Source organism: Mercenaria mercenaria, chromosome 7 (genome assembly GCF_021730395.1).
Source record: "Mercenaria mercenaria strain notata chromosome 7, MADL_Memer_1, whole genome shotgun sequence".
In the NCBI taxonomy this organism is placed as follows: Eukaryota; Metazoa; Mollusca; class Bivalvia; order Venerida; family Veneridae; genus Mercenaria; species Mercenaria mercenaria.
Genome location: NC_069367.1, coordinates 13,985,676 through 14,007,762, shown reverse-complemented (window position 1 = coordinate 14,007,762; position 22,087 = coordinate 13,985,676). Strand labels below are relative to the sequence as shown.

General features: G+C 36.3%; 1 protein-coding gene across 2 annotated transcripts in view; it reads left to right on the top strand.

Moving 5' to 3' along the window:
- Positions 1-22,087, top strand: part of LOC123555601 (thrombospondin-1-like) — a 246,666-nt gene that overhangs the window by 87,748 nt on the left and 136,831 nt on the right. The window lies entirely within an intron of this gene.

The following is a 22,087-nucleotide window of genomic DNA, read 5'->3' as shown; positions in this document are numbered from 1 at the left end:
ACGTCATTACAAATAACGCAATGACCGTTTTCTGACGCTGTCTTACATTTTTATATATGTAATAGGTTTTGCTGTATGAACTTAACGGTTTAGTACACGATGTACTGGTTTTCATTTGGAGACATGTTCCTTTATACATATTTAGCAGACTAATATGGACACTGTCAAGCAATTGTGTTTATTGTTTTTATCCGATTTCTTTAGGATATTATATTATATTTTCATGCATGTGTCTTTGTCCATAACTCAATGCAAGAAGAGTTGTGTCAGCCAATTAGCATGACCATTTATTGTGATACAAGCATTAAGTTCTCCGCCCTGATCGTTTTCAGACTTCCGAAGCATGTAAACATTTATCCAGATGAATTTTTATTTTTTAAAGAAATGTTACAGTTTTAAATATATAGACAGATGCAAAGAAATGTTCAGCATTGGCATATATCATTTATGCAAGAGTCACAAAGTGACTGTCTAAAATATAAGGAAATGAAACTAGATTACTGTACTGGACAACTGGGATATCAGACAAAACTATTCGATAAAGTAAAACCAGTATCACGTGACATATAGGTTTCTGAGGACGGCAAAATACATGTTAACCTAAAAAGAAGGGATACAATTGTTGTAAAATATAACACAACAAAGATTTATTACAATTGCCTACAAAAACAGCAGATTTTAAACACAGTCCAAAAGAAATCCGTACAAGTAAAGGTGATTCGACAGAGATTGATTAACCGCAAATCAACTGCGAAGGAGAAAATATCAATGAAAGTAGAGATTTTGACAAAATATAAAACAGTTCCGGACGTTATTGACACACTCAGAGAACATGATTAGTTTCACTTGTGCAAGAAATGGTGTTCATAATGTCAGTCACACAACATCGTTTAGCGCTAACGGACGCCCAAGGTATAGAAAGATTGCGACAGAAGATTATCCGGTGACGAAAAGCATCCCACGCTGCTGCTCGGTGCTCTCGCAATCGGTGTATGGGGCGCATAAAACGGACAAAACGCACAATGACCGCAAGATCAACGCACATATACACGACGAACAACGTTCAATTAATGAATATCATCGTACTAGTAACGGACTTGTACCGCGTAAAACGTAAGCACAACGTATGAGAAACTGACAAAATATTCTTGTCAGTTATCGTCCGTTGAACATACGTTACATCCGTTGAATGTCTGGTAGTAGTCCGACTGTGAATCAGGTCCACCGGACAAGAACGGATGCAAACCGGACAAGTAAAGAATAAGGGATGCACGAGTAACGAACAAAATGCATACCAGCGCATTGCTACCGTACATCTAACGGACAACTTTGTCCGGTGGTGTACGTTCCAAATTTTGAACATGCTCAAAACCTTCCACTGGATGGAACAACATCGCCAGAAAAGGAAAGCAGGCACCGCATGAGAACGGAAAAGAAACACAGGCGAACGGACTCGAACGGATTGAAAATTCTGTTATACTCCGGACGTCCATTAACGCTATACGGTGTAGTGTGACTGACCCATTAGCTGCAAACAAAACGTTTCTTATGGAAAATATATGCTATCTACTCTTTTTAGACGTTGTCGATTAGTTTTCGAACACAACTTTGTCCCAAATGTACGGTGTCACAGAAGTGACATCCGCAACACTTTATTTATATTGTGGCCACAGCTTAGTAACTTGAGGCCTCAACTTAGAAAATTATGCACAGGGGTGACATCCGCAACACTTTATTTATATTGTGGCCACAACTTAGTAACTTGAGGTCACAACTTAGAAAAGTATGGCCGTGTCCACAACTCAGTAAATTGTGGCCACGACTTATTAAATTGTGGCCATAAATTAGTAAATTGTGGCCACAAGTTATTATATTGTGTCCACAACTTAGTAAATTGTGGCCACGACTTATTATATTGTGGCCACAACTTAGTTAATTGTGGCCACAAGTTATTATATTGTGGCCACAATTTAGTAAATTGAGGCCACAACATTGTAAATTGTGGGCACGAGTTTTTATATTGTGGCCACAACTTAGAAAATTGTAGCCACAATTTATTACGTTGTGGCCACAATATAATAACTCGTGGCCACGACTTAGATTAGCCAATCGAAACGACCGTTTTATCTTTGCCGCCGTATAGAAAGGACAGAGTGCGAAATGGAAGCGCACAAAAGTGTCTACGTCCCAGCAAAGGGTCAGACAGGAATGGAAAATGGATGGATGGATTTGATGGTACCTACCTACCTACCTACCTACCTATTTATTTGTCTGCCCGTCAGTCCGTGTATCTATCTTTCATTCCTGTCTAATCCTTTGCAGGGACGTAGACACTTTTGTGCGCGTCCATTTCGTATGGTTGCTGATTTCTGCCATTTCGCGTTTTGGCCCAATTATATTAAATTTTCACGGAGAACATACGGCCCGCCCGAGGATCAAACTCGCGATCCGTAGATCCGCGCTCTACATATTGAACTAAGCGGGCGGGTGGACAGCGTCTTGACCAGGTTAGCAACTGATGCTTGTTCTATGAAAATCCTTTCAGTGGTTAAGAATCTATGGAGCGAACACAAGCTTGAGCTATTTTATCTGGGTTCTGCGTCAGGAGTATATATCATCTTAGTTTAGTATTTGATGCTAGTTTAATGAAAATCCAACGAGTTTAGAAGACATGGAGCGGACACAAAATTGAGGTATTTGACCCTTAAACTCCAACTGTGAAACTGACCTCGCACTGAGTGACATGGACTTGTGCATTGTCGTCTTGGTGAGATACAACAACTGATGCTAACTATATGAGTATCTTCAAATCTGTCTAGACAATATGGACAAAATATTAGCTACTTCATCTTTTACCCCCAAGTGTGACCATGACATTGGACCTAGCGACCTAGTTTTTGCACTCTGCAGCTCGACTTGATGAGGTATATATTATGTGCTAACGTTATAAAAATCTTCCGACCCGTTTATTAGACACTGAGTGGACAAAAATACAATATTTGACCTCTGACCTCCAATAGTTACCTGGACATTGGTCCGACTGACTTAGATTTGCGCTATGCACGTCGTCTTGAAGAGGTAAAAAACTAATGCTAGTTTAGTGAAAATTTTCAAACCGTTTTAGACAATATGCAGCTGACACAAATTTGAGCTATATGATATTTGACCTCAAAGTGTGACAAAGACGTCGAAGTTTATTCCCTGTATTGTGCACACTGCACGTCGTCTAGATGAGGTTAGCAACTGATGCGAGATTTTTTTTAATATTTCCAGTGGTTACGAAGATATAGATGGAACACAAACTATAACTATTAACCTTTGACCTCCATGTGTGACCTTGGACATAGAGGCTAGTGTCATGCACACAGAATGTCGTCTTGATCAGGTTAGCAACTGACGCTAAGTTTTATGAAAATATATGAAGATGTGGAGCTGACACAAATTTTAGCTATCTATTTTATTTTTGACCTCCAGATTTGACCTTGATCTTTTACTTATTGACCAAATAACATATTGAAAAGAAATTAAGTAACCCAAGTATAAAATACTGTTCTATGCTGTGACATGAAAAGAAAAATGTAGTGGTCAGTTTGCGAACAGTTGTACAAAGAAGTTGGGTTTTAGCAGGCTTTTGAAACAGCCAGCGTGTAAGCTCCCCTAATTCTGACGGAAGGTTGTTACAAAGCCTTTGAGCAGTGAAAGAAAAGTTCCTATTGGCATACATCACTATTTCAGTCTTTGGAACAACCTGTGACAACGTGTCTTGTGATCTTAGGTTTCTAACCGATCAATACACTTCCAACATATCCATTATATGGACAGGCGACTGATCGTGACAACCTTACAGGTGTGGGTCTGAACCTTGTACTTTACCCTGTATTTCACTGCCCAATGGAACTCCTTCTGAAACCGGTGTAATATGATTGCAACGGAACGCCCTAATGATAACGCTAGCTCCAGTGTTTTGGACATGTTATCATTATTATTATTATTATACCAGATTTATATGTTTCAGCTTGTCAAGTGTGCTGTATGGAATACCACTTAACAAGGCATTAACCTTTAGCCTGCTGGCGGCAAGTTATTTTGCCTTTGCGACCAGTGCAGACCAAGATCAGCTTGCACATCCGTGCAGTCTGATCATGGTCTGCACTGTTTGCTATTCAGTCAGTCAATTTTCAGTGAACACCTCTTCAAATGATAAATGGTACTGCTCAAATTGAATGATGGACCAGTCCATTTTAGAAACTTAGCAGGGTAAAGGTAAAAGTGGTCTAACTGTAAGGTAACCCGGCAATTGACTAGGGTATTTGTGACATCACTGGTAAGATACCGTCTGGTGTGATCCATTCTGCCTAGTTGTGCATATCCAGTCCGGCAAACAGAGTTGACGTGCTGTTCCATATCCATACTGACTGTTGTCTAATACTGCTCCATGAATCCTAACACATTTTGAATTTTAGTTTTGGCAAATATGGAGCTTGAGGGCTTCAGGGTTTAGACAAGTAGATTTTTATAGCTTTTGCTATATAAACAAGTAACCCCAGGCGGAGTTAATTTTTATCCCAGGGTCATGATTTGAACAAATTTATTGGAGGAATACTGTACAAAGCTTCATGCCAAATATCTTAGCTCAAGTGCCTATTGGTTTTAGACAAGAAATTGTCTACGTAAAACAAGTGAACCCCTGAGTGGGGCTAATTTGAACCCAGGGACATGATTTGAACAAACTTGTTGGAGGAATACTACACAATTCTACATGCCAAAAATGTTTCAATAGTTTTTTATGTAAAACAAGTGAACCCCGGGCGGGGTCAGTTTTGATCTCATGGAATGATTTAAACAAACTTGTCAACGACTTATAGGCAGGTAATGTGTATGTGTGTTTTTGTTGTTGTTGTTGTGTGTGTGTGTGTGTGTGTGTGTGTGTGTGTGTGTGCGTGTGCGTGTGCGTGTGCGTGTATGTGTGTGTTTTGGGTTTTTTTCTGGTGTGGCGAGTGTTGAGGAGGGGTAAGATTTGGGGAAATGATGTGATATAACAATATCAAACATGAAGATTTTTTATAGTTTCCACTATACATAAATAAAGAATAATGTAACCACACCCACTGTGGATATGCTTTTTGTTGAAACAGAATACTTTCTACAATCTTCGTAAAGGGTCAACCAGGAAACAATTGTTTAAAACTTATTTTAAAATTGGGCCTGCTGTTTCTGACCAGAATATTTTTAAAGTTTCCTCATACAGGAAAAAAAGTAGTCACACCGCCTGGAGCCTATGTTTTTTACAAAACAAACTTATTTGAACAATCTTGGTAGAGGGTCACACAAGGATCATTTGTGTGAAGTTCTTTCCACATCGGGCCAGCAGTTTCATACAAGAATATTTTTTAAGTTTTCTCTTCATTCGTATAGGGATAGTGACCACCCCCACTGGCGACCATGTATTTGACGAATCGTAATAATTTCAACAACCTTGAGAGGATTACATAGGCTTTTAACAAACTTGTCTGAGAAACATCAATCTATGATAAATGTAAAGGCCTTGCAAATTTAGAACACAATGGGTTTTTTAATGTTTTTCTTATAAAATTCTATGTAAAACAAGGGGACCAAAGATCGGGGTCAATTTTAACCCCAGGGGCATGATTTCAACAAAATCGGTAGATGACCACTACACAATGCTACATGCTTTATATTTCGGAAAAGAAAATTTTTATAGTTTTGTTTTTTTTTCCTTTTAGTTACCAGTATTCTGCATTTTTCATCAGCTAACAACAGATGGTTTCATAGGAGATGTCGTTTGAAGAAATATGTGGATTGTTAGGTGGACTAACTGACGGTTAGCGTTCACAACAACCAACCTGAGTACTTCATGCTCAGGTGTGCTACAAGCACAAAGGGTGTTCTTAAGACTAGGAATGCAATTGCAAATGTTTAAATCTTTGGTGTTGCAATCAAAACTGTCTTTTCTATGATATGTAAACAATAAGAGATCCATCCTTCTACAGTTGTCCTCCGTGAAGAATATTTTACAATCATACGACGCACCCCTCCCAATAATAACTATGTACGCGCTTTAAAAGATTGATATTGTTTGAACGGTGATAAGCCATTGTTTGAACGGTGATAAGCCCGACAATGTTATCTCCATATCAAATTCATGTTTACATTTTATGAGTCACAATTAAGTGACACATCTATATTAATTTTCAATATGCGTTTCAAATAATATTTTTTCTCCAAGTATTTAAAAATATAACACTACAGTGAAAACTTTGAAATTTTTTTACGGTGTTCCATTAGGGCCATCGTGGTTTCGCGCTGTCGTCCTAAGGGCGAAATCGCGAAAACACGATGTGATAAAGCGAAAACACGATGCGATAAAGCGAAAACACGATGCGAAAAATATCGCGTTTTTGTGCTATTAATATCGCGTTTTCGCCCTCGATCTCCCATCGTGTTTTCGTGTTTTGCCTTCGCGGTCAGTAGGGCGAAAACACGATATTTTTCGCATCGTGTTTTCGCGATCTTGTATCGTGTTTTCGCGATTTTGCCCTTTTAACCACGAAGGCGAAAACACGATGGGAGATCGAATATTATCGCACTTTCGCCTTCCGGTTAGACATGCGTAAACAGGAAGACGAATTAGACAGCCGTATCAGAGAGTATTTTTCAGTCGGTTTTGTCGTGTGCTCTTCAAGAGATCTTGAAATATTTTGCTTAATGTTTTATATAATGTGTAAAGACGTTTAAATGATGAAGTAATTAAAACATATAAAACAGAACATGCATACGTTAAAGCACTGACGCACATGTATGGATTTAGCAGAGCAATGATAAATTTTAATTAGGAAATTAAGAAATTTTAGGTCAACCGGATCCTGTTTATTCTGTCTAGGAATTTCACCTGATTAAGGTCAAACTCAAATATTCTCCTCCTGTATTTGACTTGACTTAATTCCAGGATATGGGATCGGGGCCTCCGTGGCCGAGTGGTTAAGGTCGCTGACTTCAAATCACTTGCCCCTCATCGATGTGGGTTCGAGCCTCACTCGGGGCGTAGAATTCTTCATGTGAGGAAGCCATCCAGCTGGCATACGGAAGGTCGGTGGTTCTACCCAGGTGCCTGCTCGTGATGAAAAAATGCACGGAGGGGCACCTGGGGTCTTCCTCCACCATTAAAGCTGAAAAGTCGCCATATGACCTATCATGTGTCGGTGCGACGTTAAATCAAAAAAAAAGAAGGATATGGCATCACGTGATTAAAATGCTCAGATACAGATACCGAAATACAGAGAGGTAAAAGTCGAATTTTTGTTGTTTAGCGTTTTTTATTTCTTTCAGACATGTCCACGTCTGGAGCTATTTTTATACTGTTTCTGACGATATATCTCTTTTTGGCTAAAACTTTCTACTTCGTTCATCCACTTCAAAAATGAACACTATTGTCATCGGCCCTACATTATTTGGGGTGTTTGGACTATGTAGGATGTTTAAGCTAAAAACCGATATACCTAAAGAAACAGCATTAAACAGCTCCCGACTTCGATTTATCTGAAAGAACAAACGCCAAGCAGTTAATTAACAAGAGGACCAACTGGTCCTGCGCTCACCTGAGTAAATGCAGCTTACTGCATTTAAACACTAAGAACACACGTTTTTTCTTATATAAGCCTATGTAGCACTAAGTGACTCCTGGGGTGGGGCCAATTTGACCCTGGGGCCATGATCTGAATATTGTTCGTAATTGTCTAGTAGACAATGATGCACACACTCCGGTGACCAACAGCTTAGTGTATTTCAGTATCAGTACATCTGTATCCATGTATGGTATCAAAGTTCTATCATTACATAATCACGTGATCCCATACCCTGAATTATTCGTATATCAAGGGTTGAGTAGAACAATTGTGCCAAATGAAATTAGCAAACCAATCAACCAACCTTAAATGCAAATGGTCTTGAAACAAGGTCAACAAATCAAAATAAAAATACCCCAATCATCGATTAAGGTTGGGGGTTGATTGGTTTGCTTCGCCCCATAATGCCAAGCTTCCAATTTTTTATTCAAAATTTTGGAATGAGTCTTGTCAGGGAATAGATGCTTTTGCAGAGTCATGTGATAATCATGCAGGTTTGTTTGTTCCCCCAATATCTGTGTTATACAATGTGATTAGAAAAATCGAAGTGGATAGAGGATACGGCGTTATCGTATTACCTCTTTAGAGATCAGCGATATTTTGGCCATTGATATGTCCAAACGGGAATTTTATTCCAAATATTTTGGCATGGTTTGATTTGCCAGCGAGAAAAGAGTGTTATATTAAATGTAAAAATGGATCAGGTATTTTTGGTAATACTGATTTGGCTTTTAGAATGCTGGCACTCTATATTGACTTTAGAGCGAGATAATCGATAAATGATAATTCAGATAGATACTGTACTAGTTGTCCTACCCTAATATGTAGTAACTGGTAGTATAGTGCTAATGTTTAAATTGTTTATATAAAAAAAACATATATTTATGCTGTTTTAATATTGAGGTTGTTTGTAATTATGATTTATTAAACTAAGTGAAGAAAATGGTGGCAACATGTGTGCGTTTTAAGACGACAGTGTCTGTTTAATTTATAAGAAGTTGGTACAGTGACTGTCGCGAGACTACTGCCTCTGTTTAAATTCATAAAAAGGTGGCATCACCGGCTGGTATGAGACGACTGTGTTCTGTTTAAATTCATAAAAAAGTGGCATCACCGGCTGTTATGATACTACTGCCTCTGTTTAAATTCATAAAAAGGTGGCATCACCGGCTGTTATGAGACGACTGCGTCTGTTTAAATTCATAAAAAGGTGGCATCACCGGCTGTTATGAGACGACTGCGTCTGTTTAAATTCATAAAAAGGTGGCATCACCGGCTGTTATGAGACGACTGCGTCTGTTTAAATTCATAAAAAGGTGGCATCACCGGCTGTTATGAGACGACTGCGTCTGTTTAAATTCATAAAAAGGTGGCATCACCGGCTGTTATGAGACGACTGCGTCTGTTTAAATTCATAAAAAGGTGGCATCACCGGCTGTTATAAGACGACTGCGTCTGTTTAAATTCATAAAAAGGTGGCATCACCGGCTGTTATGAGACGACTGCGTCTGTTTAAATTCATAAAAAGGTGGCATCACCGGCTGTTATGAGACGACTGCGTCTGTTTAAATTCATAAAAATGTGGCATCACCGGCTGTTATGAGACGACTGCGTCTGTTTAAATTCATAAAAAGGTGGCATCACCGGCTGTTATGAGACGACTGCGTCTGTTTAAATTCATAAAAAGGTGGCATCACCGGCTGTTATGAGACGACTGCGTCTGTTTAAATTCATAAAAAGGTGGCATCACCGGCTGTTATGAGACGACTGCGTCTGTTTAAATTCATAAAAAGGTGGCATCACCGGCTGTTGTGAGACTATTACGTCTGTTTAAATTCATAAAAATGTGGCATCACCGGCTGTTATGAGACGACTGCGTCTGTTTAAATTCATAAAAATGTGGCATCACCGGCTGTTATGAGACGACTGCGTCTGTTTAAATTCATAAAAAGGTGGCATCACCGGCTGTTATGAGACGACTGCGTCTGTTTAAATTCATAAAAATGTGGCATCACCGGCTGTTATGAGACGACTGCGTCTGTTTAAATTCATAAAAAGGTGGCATCACCGGCTGTTATGAGACGACTGCGTCTGTTTAAATTCATAAAAATGTGGCATCACCGGCTGTTATGAGACGACTGCGTCTGTTTAAATTCATAAAAATGTGGCATCACAGGCTGTTATGAGACGACTGCGTCTGTTTAAATTCATAAAAAGGTGGCATCACCGGCTGTTATGAGACTATTACGTCTGTTTAAATTCATAAAAAGGTGGCATCACCGGCTGTTATAAGACGACTGCGTCTGTTTAAATTCATAAAAAGGTGGCATCACCGGCTGTTATAAGACGACTGCGTCTGTTTAAATTCATAAAAAGGTGGCATCACCGGCTGTTATGAGACTATTACGTCTGTTTAAATTCATAAAAAGGTGGCATCACCGGCTGTTATGAGACGACTGCGTCTGTTTAAATTCATAAAAAGGTGGCATCACCGGCTGTTATGAGACTATTACGTCTGTTTAAATTCATAAAAAGGTGGCATCACCGGCTGTTATGAGACGACTGCGTCTGTTTAAATTCATAAAAAGGTGGCATCACCGGCTGTTATGAGACGACTGCGTCTGTTTAAATTCATAAAAAGGTGGCATCACCGGCTGTTATGAGACGACTGCGTCTGTTTAAATTCATAAAAATGTGGCATCACCGGCTGTTATGAGACGACTGCGTCTGTTTAAATTCATAAAAATGTGGCATCACCGGCTGTTATGAGACGACTGCGTCTGTTTAAATTCATAAAAAGATGGCATCACCGGCTGTTATGAGACGACTGCGTCTGTTTAAATTCATAAAAAGATGGCATCACTGGCTGTTATGAGACGACTGCGTCTGTTTAAATTCATAAAAAGATGGCATCACTGGCTGTTATGAGACGACTGCGTCTGTTTAAATTCATAAAAAGATGGCATCACTGGCTGTTATAAGACGACTGCGTCTGTTTAAATTTAAAAAAGGGTGGCAAAGGCTGTTATGAGATAACTGCGTCTGTTTTTAAATCATCAAAAGGTGGTCTCATCGGCTGTGTTAAGATGATTGTATAAATTGTGTTGTGACAACGAATGTTAAACGGTTTAATGTAAGAGTTATTTTATTCGAAGCATAGTTAATCTATAATTAATTTTGAATAATTTCTGTTCATTTGTTTACATTTATTTTTACAGGCTCATAAAGACGAAATCGAAGGATTATGAGGTATTGGCAGGCAAGGAAGAACCTTCTTCCGGAATTATTGCAGACATCAAGAGCCGAAACTACGTGTCAACAGTATAAGAACAGTTTTGATCGTTGGAGAAAATGGACTTATTGTAATGGTTTGGGGAGAGGGGATATTTTGCCGGCTAAACCTTTATTAGTATCATTACATTTGTGTTCAATTATTCAAAGTGCGGACGGTTCAAGTTCTGTTATTGCTGCTTTTTACGGAATTAGATGGTTCCACGATTTATATGATCTTAAGTCACCGACAGAATCAAAGCTGGTCCAAAATGTTTTGGAAGCTGGAAAAAAATCTTGCTAAACCTGTTATCAAAAAAGAACCAATTACCATTTCCATATTGTTTGATTTACATAAACGTCTTTATGAAGAAAACAACGCTAAAAATCAGCGAATAATTTGTGCATGTTTGATCGCATTTGCAGGATTTTTGAGAAGCTCTGAGCTTTTAAATATCTTAGTATCTGATATTGTTTTTGACAAGGAGTACATGGGTATTTTCATAGAAACAATAAAACTGATAAATACAGGGACGGATCTTGGATTGTTATATTCCGAACCGATACGGCACTGTGTCCTGTTGTAAATGTAGAAAAATTGATACAATAGGCATGTTTAAAAGAAACAGATTACTTATTTTGTAATCTATCTAAAGTAAAAGGCGGGTATATCAGTAGAGAGTGTAATAAAAAGATGTATTATTCAAATCTTCGGGATCAGTTTAAACTGGCACTTCAAGCCTCATGTTTCTAATATCAAGAAATATTGTCTACACTCTTTGAGATCAGGGATTGGGGGGGGGTCTACTGCTGCGGCACAAAATGGCATTAAAAACAGAATATTTAAAAGGCACGGTCGTTGGTTGAGCGACAGTGCAAAGGACGGATATATTAAGGACTCGTTGAAGGAAAGACTTTCAGTGCCTAGAGCACTGGGTTTGTAAATATAAGTCCTTCCTTATTAAAAGTATATAGCTGGTGTATCAGTTAATACTGCAAGACAATTCAAATAATTGCATTCTACTTTGTTTACTGTATAATAAAACAGTAACGGTTTGCATATATGTTAGACTATAATCACATCTTTAATCTTCATGTTGCAACTCACAAGTGCTCCGTATATGACGATTATCAAATAATAATCTGAAATGTTATTTGTAGTTAGATTTATTATTTTTGGTAAGGTTCGTGATATACGTGACTTTATGGTCACGTTAGGGAAATATAGTTTTCTGAGTTTGAGTTCACGAATTAAAAGAAAACTATTTTCCCTTATGTGTAAGATAGTCACGGACAGTTGATTATGCGCTATAATACGTAGCGCATTGGTTAACGGTAATAATTTATGAAAAGTGTTCATTCAGCTTTGCGAGGCGTAACTGTTCACACGATAAATTTTATATGTATAGGATAGGCAACGAGTGCCGTTGTCTACGGGATATATACAACGAGCAAAGCGAGTTGTATATATCCCGTAGACAACGGCACGAGTTGTCTATCCGACTTAGACCACGTGACATAAAAACTGCAATTATTGAAAACTCTCCCACGCGTTCTATAGAAATTAGGATTAACGTGTTTTTATAAGAGTAATATCATCTTTGTACCGTTAGCGCTTAATTGTCAGTAGGGCATATGAAAGAATGCAGGTTATTTGTATAAATTCAGTTTTACTCAAATACTGGATTTACTAAGATTAACGTTCATTAACACTTTGAGTCATTTGCAATCACAAAATTAATGCTAAGCAGTTAAATATGGATTTCTCAAAAATACTCAAAACTGGACTGCATGCTGAACAATTAGTTTTTGTGAGGAGTTTGCATGTTGGCGAAACACGATGACAGATACGTTGATTCGTTGATTCAAGAAGATAGCCAGGTTATTTATTTATTTATTTAGTTAGTTCTTTTTTATTTGTTTACTTTGTTTATCAGGATATAGTTAGTGCGTAGATGCTCGTAGGACTACGAATACCTTTTACTATACCGTGTCCTTCTTGTAAGAATGATGAAGTTGTTTTACTTTCTAACTGGGCCAAGTTGTTTGAAACTTTAACGGACTGTAATTTAGTTTAGTTTAGTTTATACTAATTTGTTTTAGCTCGATTTTGATGAAAGCTTTAACTGTTTAAGCTTATTGTAACCACTCTCGAGTCCGTTTCCTATGAATACTAGTACTGGGGTCATATGAAAAGTCATGGTCGTGACCCCAATGATGCTCGAACCCACGACCACTGCATTAAGCTGTTAAACTAACCGCCTGTTAAATTTCTATTTATGATACTAGTCTTGGTGGGTGGGAAACACTAGTATGATGTTTTAATTTTACTGTAAAGATGGTTTAGTGTTTATAATCCTTAACAAGTGCATTTTCTAAGTTTTCTAAACTGTCGAAATCTACTGATAAAGTCAATCGACCGTTAACTCAATCGCCTGTTAAAGTTTCGAACAACTGGATCCAGTTGATTGCAAATGTAAGGATCGTGCTGACAAGTCTTTTTTATAACAAGTGAACATAAGAAGTTACAACTGTTGGAAACGTTTCAGTGAATGTGTAAATTACGTTTTTACCCAGTTGGTTCTACACTACTAATATGTAGTTTATTGTAATTCATTTTTATTGATATCTAATAACATGGGGTCATTTTTACAATATTAATATTTAGACGTTGTCAGCTGAATTTACCTCCAAGTCAGTCTTATTTTTTATCCCATTGATAACTGGTGAGAATATTGCAAGGTCATTTAACTCCGGCGTTAGCCTGTATTGTTAGATGGTAAATTGGCACGAAATTCACGCGTTTTTTGCCCAAGTTTCCCCCGATATATATACAACGCTACTGTTGTATATGAAATATAGACGGGTACAAGTCTGCTTTGCGATTGGCTATTTACGGATTATCGTGGTCTAATTAAAGATGCACCACAAAATAACTGTATTCTTTTGTATTTCCATGATGGTAATTATACATGCTTTGCATGAAGAAAATGAGAAATAACAAGTATCTAGTTACAAATTGATAGTGTCATATATAAGGCCAAGACAATGTGTTTAATGTCTTAACACTTTATTGAATTAATGTAGCAATATGTATATAAATCAGTGTATTTAATAGTTAGATTTCAATCACATTTTGTTTCTACAGTGTAAGATAGTTATGCATCTATATTCTTAAAACTATGCTGAAAAGAGATCGACTGAATAAGTTTGCAGATGAAGTTGTGAAAACACATTTATTCAGTAAGGGCCTAAATTGTCCGCCTGAAAACTTGTAGTTTAGCTGTATATTACCTGTATTATAATAATGATTTTTATGTAGTTTTTATGGGTGAAAAAAGTAGGTCACTAGGTCGTGGTAGGTCTTTCAGTAATGTTTTGAGATTATTGGCAGTGGGAACTAAGGACAGGTCAACAAATGATTAGTAAATTGATATATACAAGTTACATTATGAGAGAAATGAGCTTTCATGTTGTTATTAGGCATATGTTAAATGCCAAACACATATATATATATATATATATATATATAGTGAAAATTATGAATTGTTGTAATACGTTTAAAATTGTGTATTTTCATGTTGCGCCTCGCAAGTGCTTCGTATATGACGATTATCAAATAATAATCCGAAATGTTATTATTTTTTTTAAGGTTCGTGATGTACGTGACTTCATGTTAGGGAAATGTATTTACAGATAAAACTTTTAAAAAATGTCAGTTACAGCAATTTGGATAAGTTATCGCTGATAATCAAAAGCCAAAGTGTAATGCTTTATCTGTATCACAATTGCGTACCAATTAACACTACATGTACAGGTGTAATTATAATATATAAAAGAACGAGGGTTGTCCTAGTGTCCTAGAAAAACGCGAACTTTTTGTTATGTTTTTCAAAAATAAGCGACGCATCAAATAATTGTATATTCGACAGGACAATAGAGTTTAAAATTAAATATCTGTCATATTTTTCCTCCTACAAAAATAAGCGGCTTCCTGTTGAATTAATGAAACTTACCTGATATACAACTCACAGGATTAAAATTTACTTCCCAAATTACCTCACTATCTTAACATAAGTGACGCCAAAGACTTGAACCGCTAAATTATAACACGCCACACGTTGCCGTTAATAACGATATAAATTTTAATCCTGTAAGATGTGTATCAGGTAAGTTACATGAATTTACAAGGAAGCCGCTTCTTTTTGTAGGCGGAAAGCTGAGCGTGTGGCGACTAGCACTGACTGCCGTCCATTATTTTAAAAATACTTAAGTAATATGACAGGCGTTTTATTTTAAACTCTGTAGTCCTGTCGAGTGTACATTGAAATACCATCAGTTAAAATAATTATTTGATGCGTCACTTATTTCCGAAATAATAAAAAAAGTTCGCGATTTTCTTGGACAACGTATATATATGAAAGGACGACTTTGTAAAAGGACTTCTACGCTCGACTATATTTTGTATTTTTCAGATAAAGTTGCATGTTTAATACATAAAGAACATTTTTGTTCTCTTTCAAACTTCTGAATTTTTTTATAGTGAAAAGACCAAACAGGCTGAACATGACCAATAATTGAATTGGAAACTAATGAAACACAATTTTTATTTTCCTATTTTGGCAGATTTGCTTATTCTTGAAAAAAAATCTTTTGTATGTTGCTGTAAAGCATTATGAAACAAGTTGTCATGAAAATTCAATAACTTTTATCAGGAAAACCCTCCCCAAGAGTTTTTGATCACAAAATAACTGAATAATAAGCAGAACTACATGTACTTTTGTTTTTCAATAATTTGGGTGAAATGTATTATTATAAATTGTATATTCAAACTTATATGATTATACATATGAAATGTATTTGAATGAAAAACGAAAATACATAATATTTAGCTATTAAATATGGTTATTACCTTGTCCTCTTATCGTCCCTGATATTGAATGTGTACATAGATGAACACATAATGTAATGATAAATATTGCGGTAACTATTGTGACCCGACTATACGAAAGGAACCAGCGAGGTTATTCAACACTAAATTTTCAATTGGCCTTACTTAAAACTGGTGTTTGTTTAAATTTCATTGAGGATTGTATTTTTGACTTTTTTTATAGACAAAATGGGAGAGAAGGTTGTGTTGTGTGAAGTGAAAGTCAAGTTTAGTATGAGTTGTACTATCAGGTCACGGCAGTGCGAGTGATTTAACAGTAAGCAAATGTGGCAACAAAAATCTCTCTTAGAAGATACATGACCACACTTTTGCGAGAAGGTATATCAATATAGGGACTATTATTTAGGCTAGTCTTATCTTTAAGAAAATATGGGCAAAGATTGAGATTTGTCCAGATAGTGATATTAATGGGGTACTTGGTAAGATTTTAAAAGAAAATGATCAATTTATTTCAATTTTGCTACATAAATTGATGAAAACCAAACAAAATCCCATTTTCATGTTTTGGGTATTTTTTTAGCTCGCGTGAACTTTGATTAGAGTGAGCTATTCGTATAGGTCGATGGTCCATCGTCCTGCGTCCTGCGTCAACATCTTTACTCAAACATCTTTTCCTCTGAAACTACTGGTCAGAATTACACCAAACCTGATCAGGAGTATCCTGGCATAGACCTCTTATCAAGTTTGTTCAAGTAGTTCTCATTTTAGAGGCCGCCAGAGCTACAGATAGAGAGAAAAAAACGTTAAACAACTTCTTTTCATGAACTGCTAGATGGATCTTCATATTACTTGGTCTAGATCTGTAACATGATTGTCAGGTCCTCTCCTAAATTTGTTCAGTGATGATGCTTGACCCTTTTAGGGGCCAGTAAAGTGAACAATATAAAAAAAGGCTTTAAAGGGCTTCTTCTGATGAACCACTGGTTGTATCTTCATTTTAATTTGCCTGTAGCGTCACTGTAAGGTCCTCTACCAAGTTTGTCCAAATGGGGGCACTTGGCCTCTTTAAGGGACCGCTAAAGCTAAAAACAGAAAAAAAACAACAATTTAATGACTTCTTAATGGATCTTCATTCAACTTGGTCTGTGGTATCACTGTTACGGTAATGGTTATGCTTGTTCCCTTTTGGGGTGTCACAGCAAAATGTAGATAAAAAGCTTTAAGTAACTGCTTTAACGAACTGCTTAAAGGATTTTCACCAAACCTGGTTAAAAGTAAGGTAAGATAGTCAAGGTCCTCTTCAAGCGAGCGACTGAAGCCCATTTTGGCCTCTTGTTTGAAATAATACATTCGAAAACTAAATTTTGCCAATTTATAGCTCTCAGAGATGAGATTTGGTATATTTAACATTGTAAGTGCGTAATGTGCCTGCAAATCACAGTAAAAGTTGATAACATAGAGCAGAAATAAGTTCCAGGTAGGAAAACTGGACAAAAGTTACGCCATGGCAGCTTTTTTCGAGGAAAATTGATGCAGAGACGCGCGTTATTGAAAATGCCTTCATCAAGCTGTACCTTGGACTTTTTCATCCAGATAAGTTACTGGTACTACATAAATGAAATTAAGACTGTTACAAAAAAATTCTTATAAGAAAATATTGAGAAAAATTGAGATTTGTCCATATATTGATATAAATTGACTGTTTTGTTCCGATTTTGATAGGAAAGGAACACTGCATTGCAATTTAGCTAAAACAATTTGCTGAAAAACAAAGAAATCACATTGTTACTGTTTTAGTGAATTTTTTTAAATGCATATTTACTCACTGGATTTTGCCAATTTATAACTGTTAGTGGGGATATTTGGTATATTAAACAGTGTAAGTGTGTAATTTGCTTGCAACGTTCAGTCTTAAAAATTGCAGAGCACTTGATTCCAATCCTCGATGGAGCATCTGGTATAACATTATCTTTGCCATTGGTATGTTGAATATCCAAGTTAAACTCTTGAAGAAAAGAAAATAGATAAAGCTACTAATGACTGCTTATATCATCATTTTGTTGACACGCGAGTTAGCGTCCGATTTAATACGTCTGTCAAACCCACTATAACTATCAGTATAAATAAAACCTAAAACACAGTTTAGTTGGGAAAAGGCTGCGACTTTTAAATATTTCCCATGGCAACTGGCAAGGTGAGATAAAGTTTAAAATGCACATACTACAATGTATATACAAACTGCTAAACATGTTTATTGAAAATAACCTTATTTAATTTGCCCCAGCGAAAACTACAAAGAAACAAACAAAATACATTAAATGAATAAGATAGAATTTGTATCCAGCGAAAGAACAATTATCCCAAGCGATGGCTGCAAAAGGAAAACGTTGCTACCAATAAGCATTACTGTACAACCAGTTAAATTTGAAGCATGGTGACATTTTCCGTCTAGTATCTGTGTTGGCTTTTTGTGAGTGCAGTATATGTCGTAAATGACCATTTTCTCCTTTCGATTTGCAAACTTTAATTTTTTCGTTCGTAATATGTGAGCTGGCCCATAATAATGGCATTAGATTTAACAACACAAACAAGAAAAATAAGTTTCACTAGAAAAATATGAAGCAGGAAAGAAATCAAAGAGCAGAAAAGAAATAAATTTGTGCCGGACATCACGTTGAAAATTCCTTTCATTTTCAGTTTGATGAATGCGCCAGAAAGAATGTTACCTTTTTCGTGTGTAATAAGTAAACTTTATTTTTGATTTTATTTAAAATATTGATATATTATATTGTACGCATTGTTATTTGCCACATTTATTTCATATGATAAGGGGTATAGGCCTTTTATTCCAACCGAAATTCCGGATACAGTTTTGTACATGCATGTAAAGTTAATTAATGCTAATTTTAAAACCCACTTTATTGTGTTACTTTAATTGGTATGTATATAAGTATGTTTTATACTACTTCTTCTGTATAAGCATTTGTTAAGGATTGTTGTGCATTTGTTAAGGATTGTTGTATGTTGTGTATCGTGTTGTTAATATGTCATTGTCTTAGAACTCATTCTGCAACTCCTTAAAGGTACAAGGCTTTGTCATCTTAATGTAGGCATGGCTATGCCCATTCCTCTTTCGGTAATAAACACCAAACTTATTACACAGTACGTACGTCAGGAACAAACATCCATAAACAGTGTCTTACAGTTTTAGATTTATACTTTGATTTTTTAAGTAAAGTATGTATGTGTTTAATGTTTGATATGCATGATTATAGTCAAACATTTTACAAATGTCACCTAACAATAAGGCAAAAAACTGGCCTTTGAACCAAGATGACTTGCATTTTAAAGTATCATTGCTGTATTATCTCACAGGCTAACCTTTAGCAATATCAGAACAATGGTCTTTCTCATATAGTGGTAAAGGTGTTTATAGTAGTGAACTGTTTAGTCAATATCACTGCTGCGTATTCATAAGCTGTTCTCCTATGGATGAGGTGAAGAAAACAACAACAACAACAACAACAATACCCTCTAAGTAAATACACAAACGTAATCGTCAGCATATAACACTTGGGCTATAATTTTCCTGTTCCTTTTAAACTTTAAGTTTCACGCCCCTAGGCGGGATAAAATGATGTTTGTTGTGTTTGATTTATTGTACATCTTAGTCCTTCCTCATCATTTAACTTGAAAGAATCGTATAGAGCCACCGTTCCTGATTAGACATTTATCAGAATAATAACCTTGATAAGATCTGAGCTAAGTTTAAAACTGAAACTTAGAGGTCAATTTTGCATATAGATCATGATCAGTCAATAATTAGGTCACTAAATACAATAATAAAAATCCAACTCACACTACAAAGGCAATTTTTTGTCTGAAACCCAATCAGAATGTCTGTTTGCCTATGGTCTACAACAAAGACAGCAGTATCGTTATATTACCTCCTGTTCTATCAGTACTACATACACTGCTTTGTTTGGAACAGTTTCCTTTTGCTGCATCTTGCAAATATGTTCGTACTTGTTATTAATCACGTTGCCCAGTGCCATGCCTGAAATATACGAAGGTGTGTTGAGGAGCCACTAAAATTATTATTTTATATACATCATGAATAACTGAAACTGCATTTAATAAAATAATATTCGCCCCAAAGTTGAAAGCCATCGTTATTTTTATTATATCGAAGTAGAAATGTGTTTAAATGTAAATGGTGTGACATACGAACTCCACGTGTTATATAAATGTCTAGACTTTTTAACATGAGAATGTACTTTCATTATTTAGTGACGAAATGAAAGTTACATAAACTGGTTTAGAACGTTCTGTGCAGTATTTATTTATGAAACATTTGTTTAGCATTTAAAACATACAGAGAAACTTACAGAAACATTAGTCGTGCAGTTTAAATGTGATGAATTTTAAACAGGAGGAGTTTAGTTTAATTTCCTTAATATAATCTTAGAATTTCAAAGCGAATATCAACTATACGTTTATGATTCTCATAAATATATTTTCCAATCTGAGCAAAATTAAAGTGTTTTGGTGTCCACAAGGAGGCAAACCCCTTTACATCTGATCAAAACTGTACAATTATTAAAGTAAAACAAAAAAAAGACAAACTTATTAATGTCTCAGTTTTTGGTCATGACAGTGTTACTTTTTGCCAGCAGTCACATTGGTTAAATTTTCCTTCGGCAAAATAAAAAAAAAATGCTATGACAATTCGTTTATACATATAAACATGTATATAAGATACTTGCCTTTTCTAAATTTAAAATAGAGATGTTTCACTGCGATAACTGGTGACTGCAGCTATCAATCATCCTGTGAGATCTTGATTGGACATCCACCAACACAACAGATGTACAACCCATATAGTATTTTTTAAACACAGCGACAGAAAGAAATTGGGGATTATTCCTCAGTAAACCATTGTGCACATCGATGCAGTCTGTAATACTGCTGAAAAATATTAATAAAACAGCAGCGCACCGGATATAATACATTGTATCATAATACTGATCTAATTTGTTTACGACCCCCGAGATGTCACCTGGATTTGTGATGCTTGTTTATCTTGTACTACTCCTGGGAAAGCCAAACTCGCGAACAGATTGGAACCTGTAAGACTAGCAGATACAATCTAGCTGTCATACATGCGTATCATGGAAGTGAAGTCACCTTTACAAACCAATTCTAGAAATATTCTAACACATGTTTAGTCAATAAATGTAGAAAACACCATCAACGCCCAAAAATCGAAGCGTTAGTCATGCTACTAAAATTAAGGATTTAAGCTATATTTTGCATCATTTTAACAATACTCGTTTATACATGTTATAAACTTTAATGTTGACCTAGCTGCATGTCCCCTAAATTAGCATGGAAATTTAATGAAAGAACTGAACAGCAAAGATCATCATTGACAATGCACATGAACGCTAACTGGACAAGTCAAGAAACCGTATGTCCGAATTATACAAAATTTGAACGCATTAAAAGAAAACGATGTTAAGTGGTACACTGCCACAAACAAATGTGTGGATTTCGAATTTCACTACTTTTAAACAAAAGTGATTTGTTCCAGGATGAGAACAAGGTAACAGTACACTTGTACTGCGCACATAGTTATATCCCAAGCGCACACCTGCACTGACCAAACAGACAGACACGCTTCAAGGGGGGTCAACTCACTTTTTTCGCAGTTCTCGACGATTAGGGACGGAGGATGAGAAGCACATTCAACCTTAAACTATATATGCGCAGGTCTACCCAGGGAAGCCGTAAGAGACGACTGTTCAGCCGACATGTTTTAGTCAAGGCTGCCTCGAGCAGTTAAGGTTATTTTTACTTTATTTTATTTTTTACCCTTACATATTATGGAGACGTGATTGCAGGCAACTGTCAGCCAAAACGCACGCTTATAATTAGCTTACATATTTATCATTACATATTTTAAAGCTGCCTTAACCACTGGGCTTAGTTTTTTTTTGATACCTATGGACACATAATTCATGGACATTTCAGTCATTACATCAAAAGGTACAATAGACCAATGCTTTAGCCCACTGCGCCATTGTGAAACTTTTGAAAGAACGAGAAAAAATGCCCAGATCGAGGAAACGTCCCCTGTTCTGGCTAAGCAGAAACAACATTTATAAAAAAAATGAAAAGTTATCTTCAAATATATCAGTGCTCAACGTGGGACTTTAACCCGTGGCCCTCGCACATCAGATATTTTTTTAATTGATGCGCTACTAACAGAGCTAGCCGGACG